Here is a 14,501-nt window from a genome sequence, read left to right as displayed (position 1 = left end):
GAGAGTTTGTCTTCTGTTCTGTTCCTGTCCATTTTTTATCATTGTTACTGAGAAACTGTTGTATGCAAGTAGGCTATATTTTTGATGCTATCTACATAGGAATTTACTCAGCAGCTGGCAAAGTGCCCCCTTTATTTTGAGTGTTGATTATGAAACAAGGTGCCTAATAATGGTTTGATAAGTATTTGATTAAAATAAACAAATGGACAGAGTGATTGAAAATCCTGTATTTTATTTCCCTAATATTTTGTTAGCTTGAAGATGTGCTTGATCTGAATCTCATATGCCCATTTGTGTAAATCTTGAAACTAACATCTAATACATGGACATCACAAAGTCATTAAATGAAATTTCACTCATGTATACACATATATCTTATGCCATATTGTGAGACTTTGACAGATGCACATTGGCATTATAGTTCTAATTGTTGTTTTTTTTTTTAATTTTTCAAACTTTGTTGTTTACCCTGTATATGGTGTGGGTAGTGTGTATATGTATATAAGCACATTGAGAAGGTGTGTCTTTGTGTTTGTGTATGTGTGTGTGTTTGTTTGTTGCAGATAGAGGCTGGAGATTGATACTCGATAAGGCATTCCAGGTTTTTTTCCCACCATATTTTCTGAGATAGGGTCTTGTCCTATACCCAAAGCTGATTGATTCAGCTAGACAAGCTGGTCAGTGAGCTGCACATACCCTCCTGCTTCTGCCTCCCCAGAGCTTACAGCTGTGTGTCACCATGTCCAACTTTTTCATGTGGATTCTTGGAATCTGACTTCAGGTCCTCATGCTTGCACAGGAAGCACTTTATCACTGATCCATCTTGCCAGCCTCCTACATTTATTTATTTCTTTCATATAGATAGATAGATAGATAGATAGATAGATAGATAGATAGATAGATAGGTCCTATACTTACAGACAACAAACTATGGTATTTCCCTCCCTCATTTTCCCCTTCATAACTGCTCTCCATCACATCCCCTCCCTCTCTCCATTACTCTCTTTTAATTTGATGTCATCATCTTTTTCTCCTATTATGAGGGTCTTGTGTGGGTATTGTTAGGCCCTGCAAGGTCTTGGATATTGAGGCTAAATTCTGTCCAGACAGTTGTATATGAGGCATGGTACCCTTTCTTTGGCTCTTATATTCTTTCTGCCACCTCTTCTGCAGTAGGCCCTGAGCCTTGGAGGGTGTGAGATGTTTCAGTGCTGGACACTCCTCCATCCCTTCTTTTCAGCACTGTGTTGCCTTATGGGTCATCCCAGTGGTCATCACCATCTGAAAAGAGAAGCTTCTTTAACCAGAAGTGTGAGTAGCATTAATATATGAGTATGAAAATTAAGTGTAGTGCTTTCAGGGCAATTGGTGACGGTAATGTATGCATTTATCCAGAAAAGAGCAGGCTTTATACTCCTAAGGCTCATGACCTCCCCTGCCATCGGATTTTGATTACGTTTTCAGTACCAGGCATGTATTCCCTCCCATGGAGTGGGCCTTCAGTCCAATTTGAGAGCAATTGGTTTCCCCCAGAGCAGACATGCCACTATTGCACTCGTTCAGTCATTTGGTCTGTCTGGCCAGACTTGTGGTTTCCAGTGTCCACTGTTTTCACCGCTGATGACTTGTGTCTCCATAAGACTGCATACAGTGCAGCTGTTTCCAGCTTTCAGTTGGCTGGGCTACAAGGAGAAGGTTTTATGCTCAGCACCACCTTGATTTCTCAGTGATTTTGCCACTCAGGCATGTGACGTCTTCAGCAGTAAGGTTTTACCATTTCTTTCTCACAGGGAACCAAGGCCCTTAGCAATAGCCAATAATGTTTTGGATGCAACAGGGACCTCCCTGGCCAGTAACTCACTGGGAGGTATACCATCCCCAAAGCTGAAAATTTTCTAGTAACAATCTATGGCTTCTGGGTGTGCCATTATTTAAGAAAGTAGATTTTCTGATGTCTTATTCATAATATCTTGAATTTTCATTGACCCTCCCCTCCCCTTTGTTTTATACAATCTGACCTCATTTAGGCCTTTCCCCTCTCTGTAATCTGTTCTCCTACTTACATATATACACAATGCTATCCTCTTAAGACCTACTCTCTCCTCTCTCCCTTATATCCTTTTTCTATCTTATGGGCCTCTGCTACTGATTTTTGGTTCCATATCACAAACAAGCTATGCATTTGTAGCTAGGATCCACATATAAGAGAGAACATGCAATGCTTGGCTTTCTGGGCCTGGGTTACCTCACTTAGTATAATCCTTTCCAGATCCATCCATTTCCCTGCAAATTTCATAATTTCATTTTTCTTTACTTCTGAATAGAAAGAACTTCATTGTGTAGATGTACCACATCTTTATTATCCATTCATTTTTGGATGGACATCTAGGCTGGTTCCATTTTCTAGCTATTGTGAATAGAGCAGCAATAAACATGGTTGTGCAAGTATCTCTAAGGTAGTGTAAAGAGTCATTAGGATATATGCCTAGGAGTGCTACAGTTGGATCATATGGAAAATCTGTTTTTGGCTGTCTCAAGAACCTCCACACTGATTTCCACAATGGCTATACCAGATTACATTCCCAACATTGCAGAAGGGTTCCCCTTTTACCACATCCTTGCCAACATTTATTGTCATTTGTTTTCTTGATGGTAGACATTCTGATGGGAGAGAGATGGAATCTCAAGGTAGTTTTTATTTGCATTTCCCTGATGGCTAAGGATGTAGAACACTTTTTTAGATGTTTATATGACGTCTGTATTTCCTCTGGTGAGAACTCTCTACTTAGTTCCATAGCCCCCCTTTTTTGTTTTGTTTTTGTTTTGGGTTTTGAGGCAGGGTCTCCTTCTAGGTCAGGCAGACCTGGAATTCACTATGTCATCTCAGGGTCTCAAACTCATGGCGATCCTTCTACCTCTGCCTCCCAAGTGCTGGGATTAAAGGCATATGCCACCATGCCTAGCAATAGCCCATTTTTGGATTAGGTTGTTTGATTTCTTACTGTTCTGTTTTTGAGTTCTTTGTATATTCTGCACATTAATCTTCTGTCATATTTGTAGCTGGCAAAGATTTTCTCCCATTCTGTAGGTTGTCTCTTTGCTCTATTCACAGTGTCCTTTGCTGTACAAAAGCTTTGTAATTTCATGAGATACCAGTAGTTAATTACTGGTTTTATTTTCTGAGGAATTGGGGTTATACTCAGAAAGTCATTACCTATGTTAATATGTTGAAGGGTTTCTCCTACCTTTTCCTCTAGTAATTTCAGAGTTTCAGGTCTGATATTAAGGTTTCCCGATCCACTTTGATTTGATTCTTGTTCACAGGAAAGACAAGGATCTGTTTTCGTCTTTCTACATATAGATATCCAGCTTTCCCAGCACCACTTGGTAAAGAACCTGTCTTTTCTCCAACGAATATGTTTTACGTTTGTGTCAAAAATCAAATGGCTATAGCTGCCTGGATTAACATATTGGTACTCTATTCTGCTTCATTGGTATACATGTCTGTCTTTGTGCCAATACTATGTTGGTTTTGTTACTATCGCTTTGTAATATAGCTTAAAATCAGGTATAGTGATGCCATCAGCCTTATTTTTATTCCTAAAAATTGTTTTGGCCATTTGAGGGATTTTGTGCTTCCAAGTGAATTTTAGGATTTTTTTTTTCCTATTCTTGTGAAGAATGGAATTTTAATGGGGATTGCATTAAATGTGTAGATTACTTTTGGTAAGATTGACATTTTCACAATATTAAATATTCCAATCCAAGAACATGGGATGTCTTTCCATTTCCTATGTCTTCTGCAATTTCTCTCTTGGGTGTTTTAGAGTGTTTTAAAGTTCTCATTGTAGAGCTCTTTTACTTCCTTATTTAAGTTTTTTCCAAGGTATTTAATTTTTTTATTTAGGCAATTGTGAATGGGAGAGATTCCCTTATTTCATTCTCTTTACACTTATTGTTAGTATATAGGAAAGCTACTGATTTCTATGTATTTATTTTGTATCCTGCTACATTGCTGAAGATGTTTACCAGCTCTAACAGTTTGCTGATACAGTTTTTAGGGTCTTTTATGTATAGAATCATATCATCTGAAAATAGTAATAATTTGATCTCTTCCTTTCCAATTTGTATCACTTTTATGAGTGTCTCTTGCCTTATTGGTATAGCTAAGACTTCCAGTACTACATTAAACAAAAGTGGGGACAGTGGACACCCTTGTTTTGTCTTGAATTTAGTGGAAAGGCTTTGAGCTTTTCAGCATTTAGTATTACATTGGCTGTATGTTTGTCATAAAAAGCTTTTATTATGTTGAAATATGCACCTTCTATTCCCAGATTCTGCAATACTTTTACTATTAAAGAATATTGGATTTTGTCAAATGCCTTTTCTGCATCTATTGAGTTGATCATGTGAGTTTTGTCCTTCAGACCATTTATATGATGGATTACATTTATTGATTAGCATATGTTGAACCATACCTACATCCCTGGGATAAAGCCAACTTGGTCAGGGTTAATAATCTTTTGTTATATTCTTATATTCTGTTTGCCAGTATTTTGTCCAGAAATTTTGCATCTATGTTTATGAGGAGTATTGGTCTATAATATGAATTTTTATTCTGTCTCTGTCTGGTTTTGGTATGAGGGTGATGTTGGGTCATAGAAAGAGTTCAGTAGAATTCCTTCTTTTTCTATTTTAAGGAAAAGTTTGAGAAGCACTGATGTTACTTCTTTCATGAAAGTGGTAAAATTCACCAGTGAGTCCATCTGGGCCTGAGATTTGTTTAGTTGGGAGACTTTTTATAACTGCTAGGATCTCTGTATTTGTTATAGGTCTATTTAAATGGTTTTTCTCATCTTGATTTAATTTTGGTAGGTCATATGAATCAAAGAAATCATCCATTTCTTTCAGATTTTCAAACTTAGAGGTATATATATTTGTAAACTACGCCCTTATAATTGTCTGAATTTCTTTGGTATCTGTTGTAATGGTGACTTTTTCATCTATAATTTTATTAATTTTTGTCTCTTCTCTCTTTCTTCTGGACAGATTTTCTAAGAGTTTATCAATCTTCTTTATCCTTTCAAAGAACCAACTTTACGTTTTGTTGATTCGTTGGATTTTTTTTTTTTTTTTTGGTTTCTATTTCATTAATTTCTGCCCTAGTCCTTCTGATTTCTTCTCATCTACTAATTTTTGCTTTGCCTTGTTCTTCTTTTTCTAAGGCCTTAAGGTGGAGAATTAAGTTGTTTAGTTGTGAACTTTCTAATTACTTAATATAGGATTTAGACCTATAAATTTCCGTGTTAGCACTGCCTTCATTGTGTCCCAAATGCTTTGATTCTTTGTATTATCATCATAATTTGATTCTATGAATTTATTGATTTCCTTTTTCATTTCTTCAATGACCCATTGATCATTCAATAGTGTACTGTTTAGTCTCCATGAACTTCTGTATGCTCTGTAGCTTTTCTTATTGCTGATTTGCAGTTTAATCCCGTTGTGGTCACAGGGAGTACAAGTGATTATTTCAATTTTCCTGTATTTGTTGAGATTTGCTTTGTGTCCTAATATATGGTCTATTTTAGAGACTGTTTCATGTGCTGCTGAGAAAAATGTATATTCTGCAGCATTTGGATGGAATAGTCTGTAGATATCTGTTAGGTCCATTTGTTCCATGTCATCATTTAATTCAGATGTGTCTCTGTTTACTTTTTCCTGGGATGACTTGTCAATTCGTGAGAGTGGGGTATTGAAGTCTCCCACTAAAATTGTGTTTGATGTTATCTGTGACTTTAAGTCTAATAGTGTTTGTTTGATGAAAGTAGGACCCCCCATTTAAGTGCATATATGTTTAGCATTGTAATGTCCTCCTGCTGGAGTGTTCCTTCAATCAGCATAAAATGTCCTTCTTTATATTTCCTCACTAATGTTGGTTTGCAGCCTATCCTGTCAGATATTAGGATAGCAACCCCTGCTTGTGGCCTAGGCCTGTTTGTTTGAAATACCATTTTCTGTCCTTTCATCCTAAGGTAGTGTCTATCTTTTATTGAGAGATGAGTTTCCTGGAGGCAACAAGTGGCAGGATCTTCCTTTTAATCCAGTCTGCAAGCCTGTGTCTTTTGGATGGTGCATTGAGGCCATAAAGTATGCAATTATTATTGCCATTCTTCTTATTTTTATTGTTTCTTGGTTCCCCTTTACTTGTTTGTTTTAACTGTTATTTGTGTGGGGTATTTTTTCCTATTTCCTCCTGTGTCTGTTTTATTTTCTCTTTGGTATTAAGAATTACTTCAAGTATTTCTGTGGAGCTGTTTTAGTTGTCATAAATTCCTTTAGCCTGTTTTTGTCCTGGAATGTCCTTATTTCTCCATCAATTTGGATAGATAGCTTTGCAGGTTAAGATAATCTTGGTTGACAGTTGTTATCTTTCAGAACGTGGGATACAACATTCCAAGCCCTTCTGGCCTTTAAAGTTTGTTTTGAGTAATCTGCTGTGATCCTGATGGCTTGCCCTTGTAGGTGACTTGCTTTTTCTCTGTAACTGCTTTCAATATATATTCTTTGGTTTGTGTGTTAAGGAGTTTAATTATAACATGGTGTGTAGAGGTTCTTTCCAGATTTTGTCTGTTTGGTGTTCTAAAAGCTTCTTGTATCTGCATTGGCATTTTGCATTCCCAATTTGGGGAAATTTTTTTTCTATGATATTGTTGAAAACACCTACTAAGCCTCTGGATTGAAATTCTTCTCCTCCTATTATATCCTGAATTCTTAGGTTTGATCTTTTCATACTGTCCCAGATATCTTGAAATTCCCATTCATACCTTGCTATCAGCTTGTCTTTCTCTTTGTTGGACTGTATTAGACCTGCCACCTGGTCTTCTAGTTTTGATATTCTGTTCTGTCCTTCATCCATTCTAGTGGAGAGATTTCCACAGAGTTTTGGGTTTTTTTTTTTTTTTTGTATTTTTTTTTTAATTTCATTGACTGTATTCTTTAGAGCCAAGATTTCAGCCTGGTTTTTCTTCAGTATTTCTATTTTCTTACTCATGTCTTCTAATGACCTCTTTATGTCATTAAGCTGGTTTCCTGTGTTCTCTTTCAGAAGTTTGTTTTCTTCTTTACTTCCTTTGTTTTCTTCTTTTATTCCCTTCATTTCATCTCTGATTTCTCTGAGCATAGATACTATCATTTTCTTGAAACCTTTGTCAGACATTTCATCCAAAACAATCTTATTGGTGATCATTTCTGATGGCTTTATAGTTTTTGGTGAGACTGTATTGTCTTGATTCTTTGAGTTTCTTGTATTATATTGTAGCGACTTTTGCTCTTGAATTGATTTGATGCTTGGGATTTTTACTTATCTGCAGTGTTTCCAGACATGGCATTCCACCTCTATATGCCCTCAGGATATGAGTGCAAGGTACGAGGTATAGCACTTGTCCCCCATTCAAGTCACAGAAGTAACCCTATGCATTGAGTTTGCTTGCTTAGCAAATATTCTAGTGAACTGGATGGAATAATTTACTGTCAAATTTGAGACTTCAACTGAGTAACACACACAATCAGTAAAAACCAGCTCAAAGTATGCCGTTGTGGGGATTAAAACAAACAGATAGTCATATAAAGCCAAAATCCCTAAGGGTGTGTATTGTTCTACACCCTTAATCTTGTCAGCTGGGAAGTAGAGATTTCAGTTCTGAATTGGGTTCCAGGTCAACCTAGATCTGAATCAGACCCTTCCCCCAATAATGACAGAAGCAAAAAACAAAGGCTGTGTGTATATGTGTGTGTGTGTGTGTGTGTATAAGTGTATAGGTGTATAAGCACTAAAGGAAACAATATTCAACCCCCAAATATAGGAAATATAGGTCATTTGAAAATGGTAAAGCCAACCAAGAATATATACCCCATAACTGGCCCTGACAAGGAAAGAGCGATTAGCTTTTGCAGTGCAGGCCTGTGTATGTTATTTTTTTTTTTTTTCTTTTGGCCAGTCGGCCTCATTACCTTTTGGGGTGGCTTCCAATCTCATCAATGCTGAGTGCCCGCCTCGATGCCTCCCTGTTGTGCTGTGCAGCTGTACCTCTGATCCGCTCTGCTGGCTGCGCTGCCACTGGGGGTCTGAATACTGGAGGTTCGAGATTCTGATGGTGGAGGATGGGAGACTTCACACTTATGGAGTTGCTTGCACATTCAGTAGCTCTTTAGTTGATCTCAGCTGTTTTTCCTTCATATTTCTTAACTTTGCAAGAAGGCTGATGGAGGTAAAAAATCTGTTGCTTGGTTTCTGCTGCTGCCGCTACCTGGCGCACCTGAATGGACTGCTCCGAGTAGGCATGCCGACTGGGTCCTTAAACACCTCAGTGGGCCTCTGGCCATTTTCCTCCTTTCTGGTGGATCTTGGTTTACCCAGCTTCTCTGCTGTGTCTACGAACAACCTATACTCCTTCACTTTTCAGAAGAAGAGTGTATTTTGCTGGGGTTTTGCTTAAGTCCCCCCTAGGCTGGTTTGTTGTGGCTCCTATGCTGCCATCTTACCCACATTTATTTTTAACTGATAAACCGAGGCATTCTTGTGGTTAGGAAGCTGCCATATACAAGCTTGAGGAACAACTGCTACGCAGATCACAAATGTCTTACCAGTGGATTTTTGTTCCCAAAGAAACAAGAGAATGACTGGTGTTATTTTCAATGTCTTTGCCAGCACCATGCTACAAACCTTTTCAAGTGGACAGTAATTAATCAAATGAGTACTGTATTTGACTGGCAAATGCATTAATATTTTAGGGTGTTATGGTTAGTATGATTGGCTTTAGAGTTGTTTAATTACCTGTGGTTAGCAAACTAACGCTAATTTTATGTGTGTTTTCATAGAATTGGCTTTACTTTTCAGTACACATTATTTTATTTAACCATCAGAACATCTCATATGAAGTAGGAATTATCCCATCGTTAAAGGGAATGGTCTTTGGCCAGTGATCTCAGAATGGAGTGTTATGTATGTATATGTGTGAGTGTGTAGGTGAAGTAGAAAAGCTCATCCAGGTGGTTGAATTTTAAATCAAAATATTTACAACCATGAATCTATCCCCTAATTTATGGTTGGCCCTTGTCTTAGTGCTATTAGAAGCAATACAAAACCACCTACAATCCTATAGCCTTAAAGAAAAATCATTACTTTCAAAAAATTATATTTCGTGTGAAAACTCAAGATGAACATATGAGCAGTAACTAGTGAGCAAGTATGGCATATAAATAAATAGAAAATTTGTGAACTGCATTTGTTGGCTTACATACCTACACAGCTCCCAGCAGGGAATATGGTATTGCACCATGCCCTCCATGGATCTTTGCCAGAAGGTATGCTTTCTAATGGGTTTTGTGAAGAATACAAAGCAATGTAAATTCCATTTGTGGCCTTCAAGAACCATAATGTATTTGATAATATGAGGTTAATATCCAGAAAAAGACACAAGAAGGGGAGGCAAATAGGAATGTATTTCCACTGGCCAAATGATACAGCTTTGGAAGTTATTGATGCAAGCTTTGTGGATCACAAAATAAGCTATCTATGAAATTGGTCTGAAGACCAGAACTGTGGCAGAGTGGGAAGAGCAATGAATAGAGGTAAGACTGGAGAGTTGCCGTGTTCTGCATGAACTGACTCACTCAAACCCAGGAATTTATTTGGGCATAAGTTGGAGCATAAAGATATGAAATATGGCAGAATTCAACTGATTGTTTTGAATTTCATAAATGCATGCTTTTATTTTTAAAGAAATTCAGATTTGAAGTAAGGTGATAAGAGATAGAACTGGATTCTTTTACACTGATGCTTTAGACAGAGGTCATTTGAAAGTTTTTGATACTTCTCTCTCCCTCTCTCTCTCCTCTCTCTCTCTTTCTCTCTCTCTCTTTCTCTTTTTCTCTCTTCTTGTGTGTGTGTGTGTGTGTGTTTGTATGTGTGTGTACATGTGTGAAAATCATTTTAAGTGCAATTTTTGCCTTAATTGCAGTCATAACAGAGCAGTAAATGATGTTTTGCTTCGCTTCTTTCTTGTCTTTGTGTCTATTTTAGATTTTTTTATGTAGTTCTATGCCTAGTCAACCCACAATTATTTAGCCTGCCTTTTCATTCCATGGGATAAGCACTTTTCACACATTACTGTATAGTCTACTGAAGGTTTTAAGTAAGGCACACATAGTGATTGCATTGTCTATTCAATTTGGCAATGGCAGCTTTTATCAAAGTATGCATTTCAGTCTTTGAAAATTTTGCAGTGTGCAACATTCTCGTGACTCTCTGTGTAGACTACTGATATAGTCCATATCCAAATTTCCCTCCACCTTCCTGTTTTGTTAGTCAAGTGGAACTCTCATAACTAAGTAGTTTCTACGACCTTTCTAGTTCCTTGCTTAGTTGGATGGTATGTGGGGAATCACATGTGACAATTACTCTTTTATGGGGAGGAATGTAGGACACAATCTACACAAGGTATGATGGATTATTCTAAGGGGCATAGCTGTGAGCTAGCCCTGCAGTTTAGGCAAAACAAAGGCAGTGAAGTCAGTTGGCTGACTGCTGAGTTTGTGGGGCTCTGAATGGCCAATTTGCTGGGATTAACAGAGGTCCAGCTTAATAAATGTGTCTGTATGCCTAATAGATTTTAGCAAATGAACCTTAAAACACTTGATTTAATTTAGCATTGGGCACCCTTTATCAATGGACAATGGGGATCTCAAGATTCCTTTTGGCTGGTCCAGCTTTGAAAGGAAGGTGAAATCAACCATGATGCTATAACTGCTGATAGAAAAACAAAAGCAATTTGGAAAACAAAATTAGTTTCCTCCATTTCACTAGCGGACATGTCTGTGGCCTGCCACTCAGAGACTAAGCATTCTCATTCAGCCGGGTTTGTTTGCTGTGGCTCTGTGCCCTCTCTGGCGGGTGAGATGGCACAAGTTCTCCTACGTCCAACTGTGTTCTCTTTGTCCTGTTGGGACTGCACCCTCCCTTGGCCCTGAAACTTAGAGAAGCAGCCAGATGGAAGTGAAAGAAAAAATGCTGGGACAAGAGGAATTCAGCTCCTCTCAGAGGAGATGCCACTGCCTGGCATGCAATAGCCGTTGAGTCCTGGGATAAGAAGCTTGCGCTGAAAAAAGGGAGAAGGCTGTGAGTCCCATTGAGAGCTAAGGGAGATGACAAGTCAATAGTGACTGTTTCCTCACGAGAAAGCTATGAAGGGAAAAATAATATGCCTTGCTGGAGAGAAGTGGAAAGAGAGAACCGAAGGCCACCAACCAGATGAGATGAGGAGTATGAGATAATCATGGCCAGAGGAAGTGGTTCAGAGTCACACAAATAAAAGCACATTCGTTATTGCTTTAAACATGTCCTCACCTAATATTTTATCATGAAAGTTTACAGATACTCAATAAGATTGGAAGAATTTTTAAGGAAACAATCATATAGCCATCATGTGTGTACATTCTGAAATTAACATTTACTATGATGGTCTTGCTACAGGTTTGTCTCTTTAACTTTCATCTACTTCTACCAATCTCTCCATCACTGACCTACCAGTCCATTGGATTTTTGATTCATTTAAAAGTAAATTTAAGAAAACTATATATTTTGACCTAAATGATTGAATGACTGATCTGACAAATCATTAACTAATATATATATATTCAAATAAAAAAATAATAAAGCAATAAGTTGAAAGAATTTTTAATTGAATACCCATGTGCCCATCATGTATAGACTTCAATTAGTATTTGCTACAAGTTTGTATACAGTATTTGTTACATGTTTCTTTCTATCTCTTCATCTCTCCATCTGTCCATCTACTCATCACTTTATCACTCCATCCACTCTCCTATCAACCCTTCTGGATTTTTTGCTTCACTTCAAATCAAATTTAAGAACCTATACTACTTTGGCCTAGATAATTGAGCTTACAGTTCATTAACTAATACTCTTACCTCCTTGATGCTTTATATCCTGGGGCTGTAGAATATGTATCAACAATGAAATGTTCACATCTGCCCAGTACATTCTCTGAATCTGATAGAGACATTTGTCTGACTAACCATTTGTGGGTTTTTTGATATTTCTTTCATGCTCCATTTCAGCCAATTCTCTTCCTAATTTCCAGAACCAACAATTATTGTATTATTTTCCCCAACATAGATTAGATTTACTTCTTCTAGATCCTTGTAAAAAATATAATCATATAGTATGAATTGGCGCTTTTTTTAACCTCTTGTTACTTGGAAATCATTTATTTGTTCTTTTCTATTTTTATATAAATATAATAGGATTAATTTGTATTTTCACACTGATCACTTCCAGAACTATTTACAGTTTTTAACTATTATGATTAAGATGCTATAATTTTTAAAAATTATGTAGAAATAACTAAAGTCCTGTTTTTACAGTTTCTTATAAAATTAAACATATTCTAAAGTGATTGTTATATTTTAGTATTTACACCAAAATTGTATGAGGGTAAAAGTTTTCTCTTTGCAGAAATTAGTTTCTCTTTCTGGGAAAAAATACCCAAAATCAAGTTAGGAAATGAAAAGTTTTATTTTGGCTTACAGTTTCTAGGGCAAGTGTTTCATCTTGGTGAGAAAGGCATGACAGGTCTGTTGAGGAGCATGTATCACATCTTCACATCATCAGAGAGGGAGTAGCAAGCACAGACAGGAGCTGAACTAAACTAACCTCAAGGCCCACCCCCAGTGGCATATTTCCTCTGGCAAGGCTTGGGTTCCTTAAAGTTCTACAAACTTCCTGAATAGTGGCACCAGCTCAGAATTAAGTATTCAAACAGTGAGGCTGTGGGAGATATTTTACATATAAACCGCCACATTTTGCACTTGCAACATTATTTGGTATTTACATTTGAAAAACCATTTAACCATTTTACTCATTTTATGTCCGAAGAACTGAAAGCACTCTGATGCATAGAAATGTGCTGAGAAATAGTAAGTAGAAATGTTGTCTAAAATATTTGTCAATTCCTCAGGCTCCATTCCTGAATGATTCCTCAGAGACAGCCTAACCCATCAGGACTGTACTTCATATTTGATTGTCTCCAAGTAAATCTACAAGAGTTGATAGAGTTGTTTTCATATTTAGTAATGAGCATTGTTTCCTATACCACAGAAGACTTCTCTAAGAAGTTTATATCCCTTTGCAGTTGACCACTCTGAGATTCCAAGATTCCCAGGTTCAATCAATCATTTTTATTAAACATAATGAACATGAGACCCCAAACCTTCCCCCATGTCATTCAACTGAATCCAGAGTTTTAAGACACATTTATGACTATACCTTCATGGGGACAAGGTAGTCCATGCATTCTTCACTTATTTCATAGCCATGGCTGACATGCCTATGCTGAGCTCAATTTGACTTCACTTCTGTCTCAAAATAGTAAACAGCTATGGTGTAAGACTCAAAGGGAAGTTTCATGATGGCAGGGGAAAATGATGGCATGGACCAAAAGCTAGGCATCTCCTCCTGGCCCACAAGACATGGACAATAGTAGCAGAACAGTGTGCCAACAACTGGGTTTATGGGGCTATGGGATCACCTATAAACCTGTCCTCAACAGCGCATATCCTCTAACTAGGCTTTGATTCACAAACTACTACCAGCTGGGGACCTATCATTCAGAGATCATGAGTTTATGGGGACAGAACCATAAAGGGTATCTGAATCTTAAGGCAGTGTCTCGAATTCTGCCTAACTCTAACCATCAGCCTGGTCATAAAACAGAAATATAGAACTTGGAAGCAAAAGAAATAAAGTTATGGTTTCAGAGGCCCTGTCAAAAACTGTGAGTGAGAAATGGATTTTGGTCCTACAGAGAGGACACTAACTGAAACCTGTATATTGGAGCCTTTTCAAGGCTTTGCATGCACTTATCCATCCATATATGAGTACATTTTAAGAGCTGACCTATACTCAGCCCCTCAGAGGGCAGCTATTTGCAAACTCAACCCAGCTACATTATTATTATTTATTCAGTCCTGACACAGAAAAGAGGAGTCTGCTCATTTGTGCTTGTGACATAAATTTATCATTTGTCTTAGATCAGCTTCTAACTGTCATGTCACACCTTTCAACCACAGAGAACTTAAGAAGGCTTGGACTTTAATTTAAGATGACCAATAACCAGTGACTCTTAAAATTCAGGATTTATCCTTTCTTCTCTTCAATATGTACCTGCCTTTATCAAGACAATAATTCCCTGTGAAAACTACAACTGTTCTACTTTTCCTTTTGTCCTTGATAATTTCTTACCTGTTTTAACAAATCAAGACAGATAAATAAAACCATAATAATAGATATGAATGTTTGTATATTTCCCAAGCTAATAAAAGTGGCAAAGAAATGCTTTGCAGTTGAAAACAGATATAATTCATCAAAAAGTCAATAATAATGCCAATGCATTCAGTTTATATGTGTTTCCTGTTGTATCTAG

The 14,501-nt window shown here is 37.3% G+C and overlaps 1 protein-coding gene across 1 annotated transcript in view; it reads left to right on the top strand.

Annotated features, from left to right (window-relative positions):
* Positions 1–14,501, top strand: part of Sorcs3 (sortilin related VPS10 domain containing receptor 3) — a 642,016-nt gene that overhangs the window by 607,680 nt on the left and 19,835 nt on the right. The window lies entirely within an intron of this gene.

The sequence above is a fragment of the Jaculus jaculus genome, chromosome 1, assembly GCF_020740685.1.
Source record: "Jaculus jaculus isolate mJacJac1 chromosome 1, mJacJac1.mat.Y.cur, whole genome shotgun sequence".
NCBI lineage: Eukaryota > Metazoa > Chordata > Mammalia > Rodentia > Dipodidae > Jaculus > Jaculus jaculus.
The sequence above is the reverse complement of the archived record's forward strand: the minus strand, read 5'-3'. Positions and strand labels throughout refer to the sequence as shown.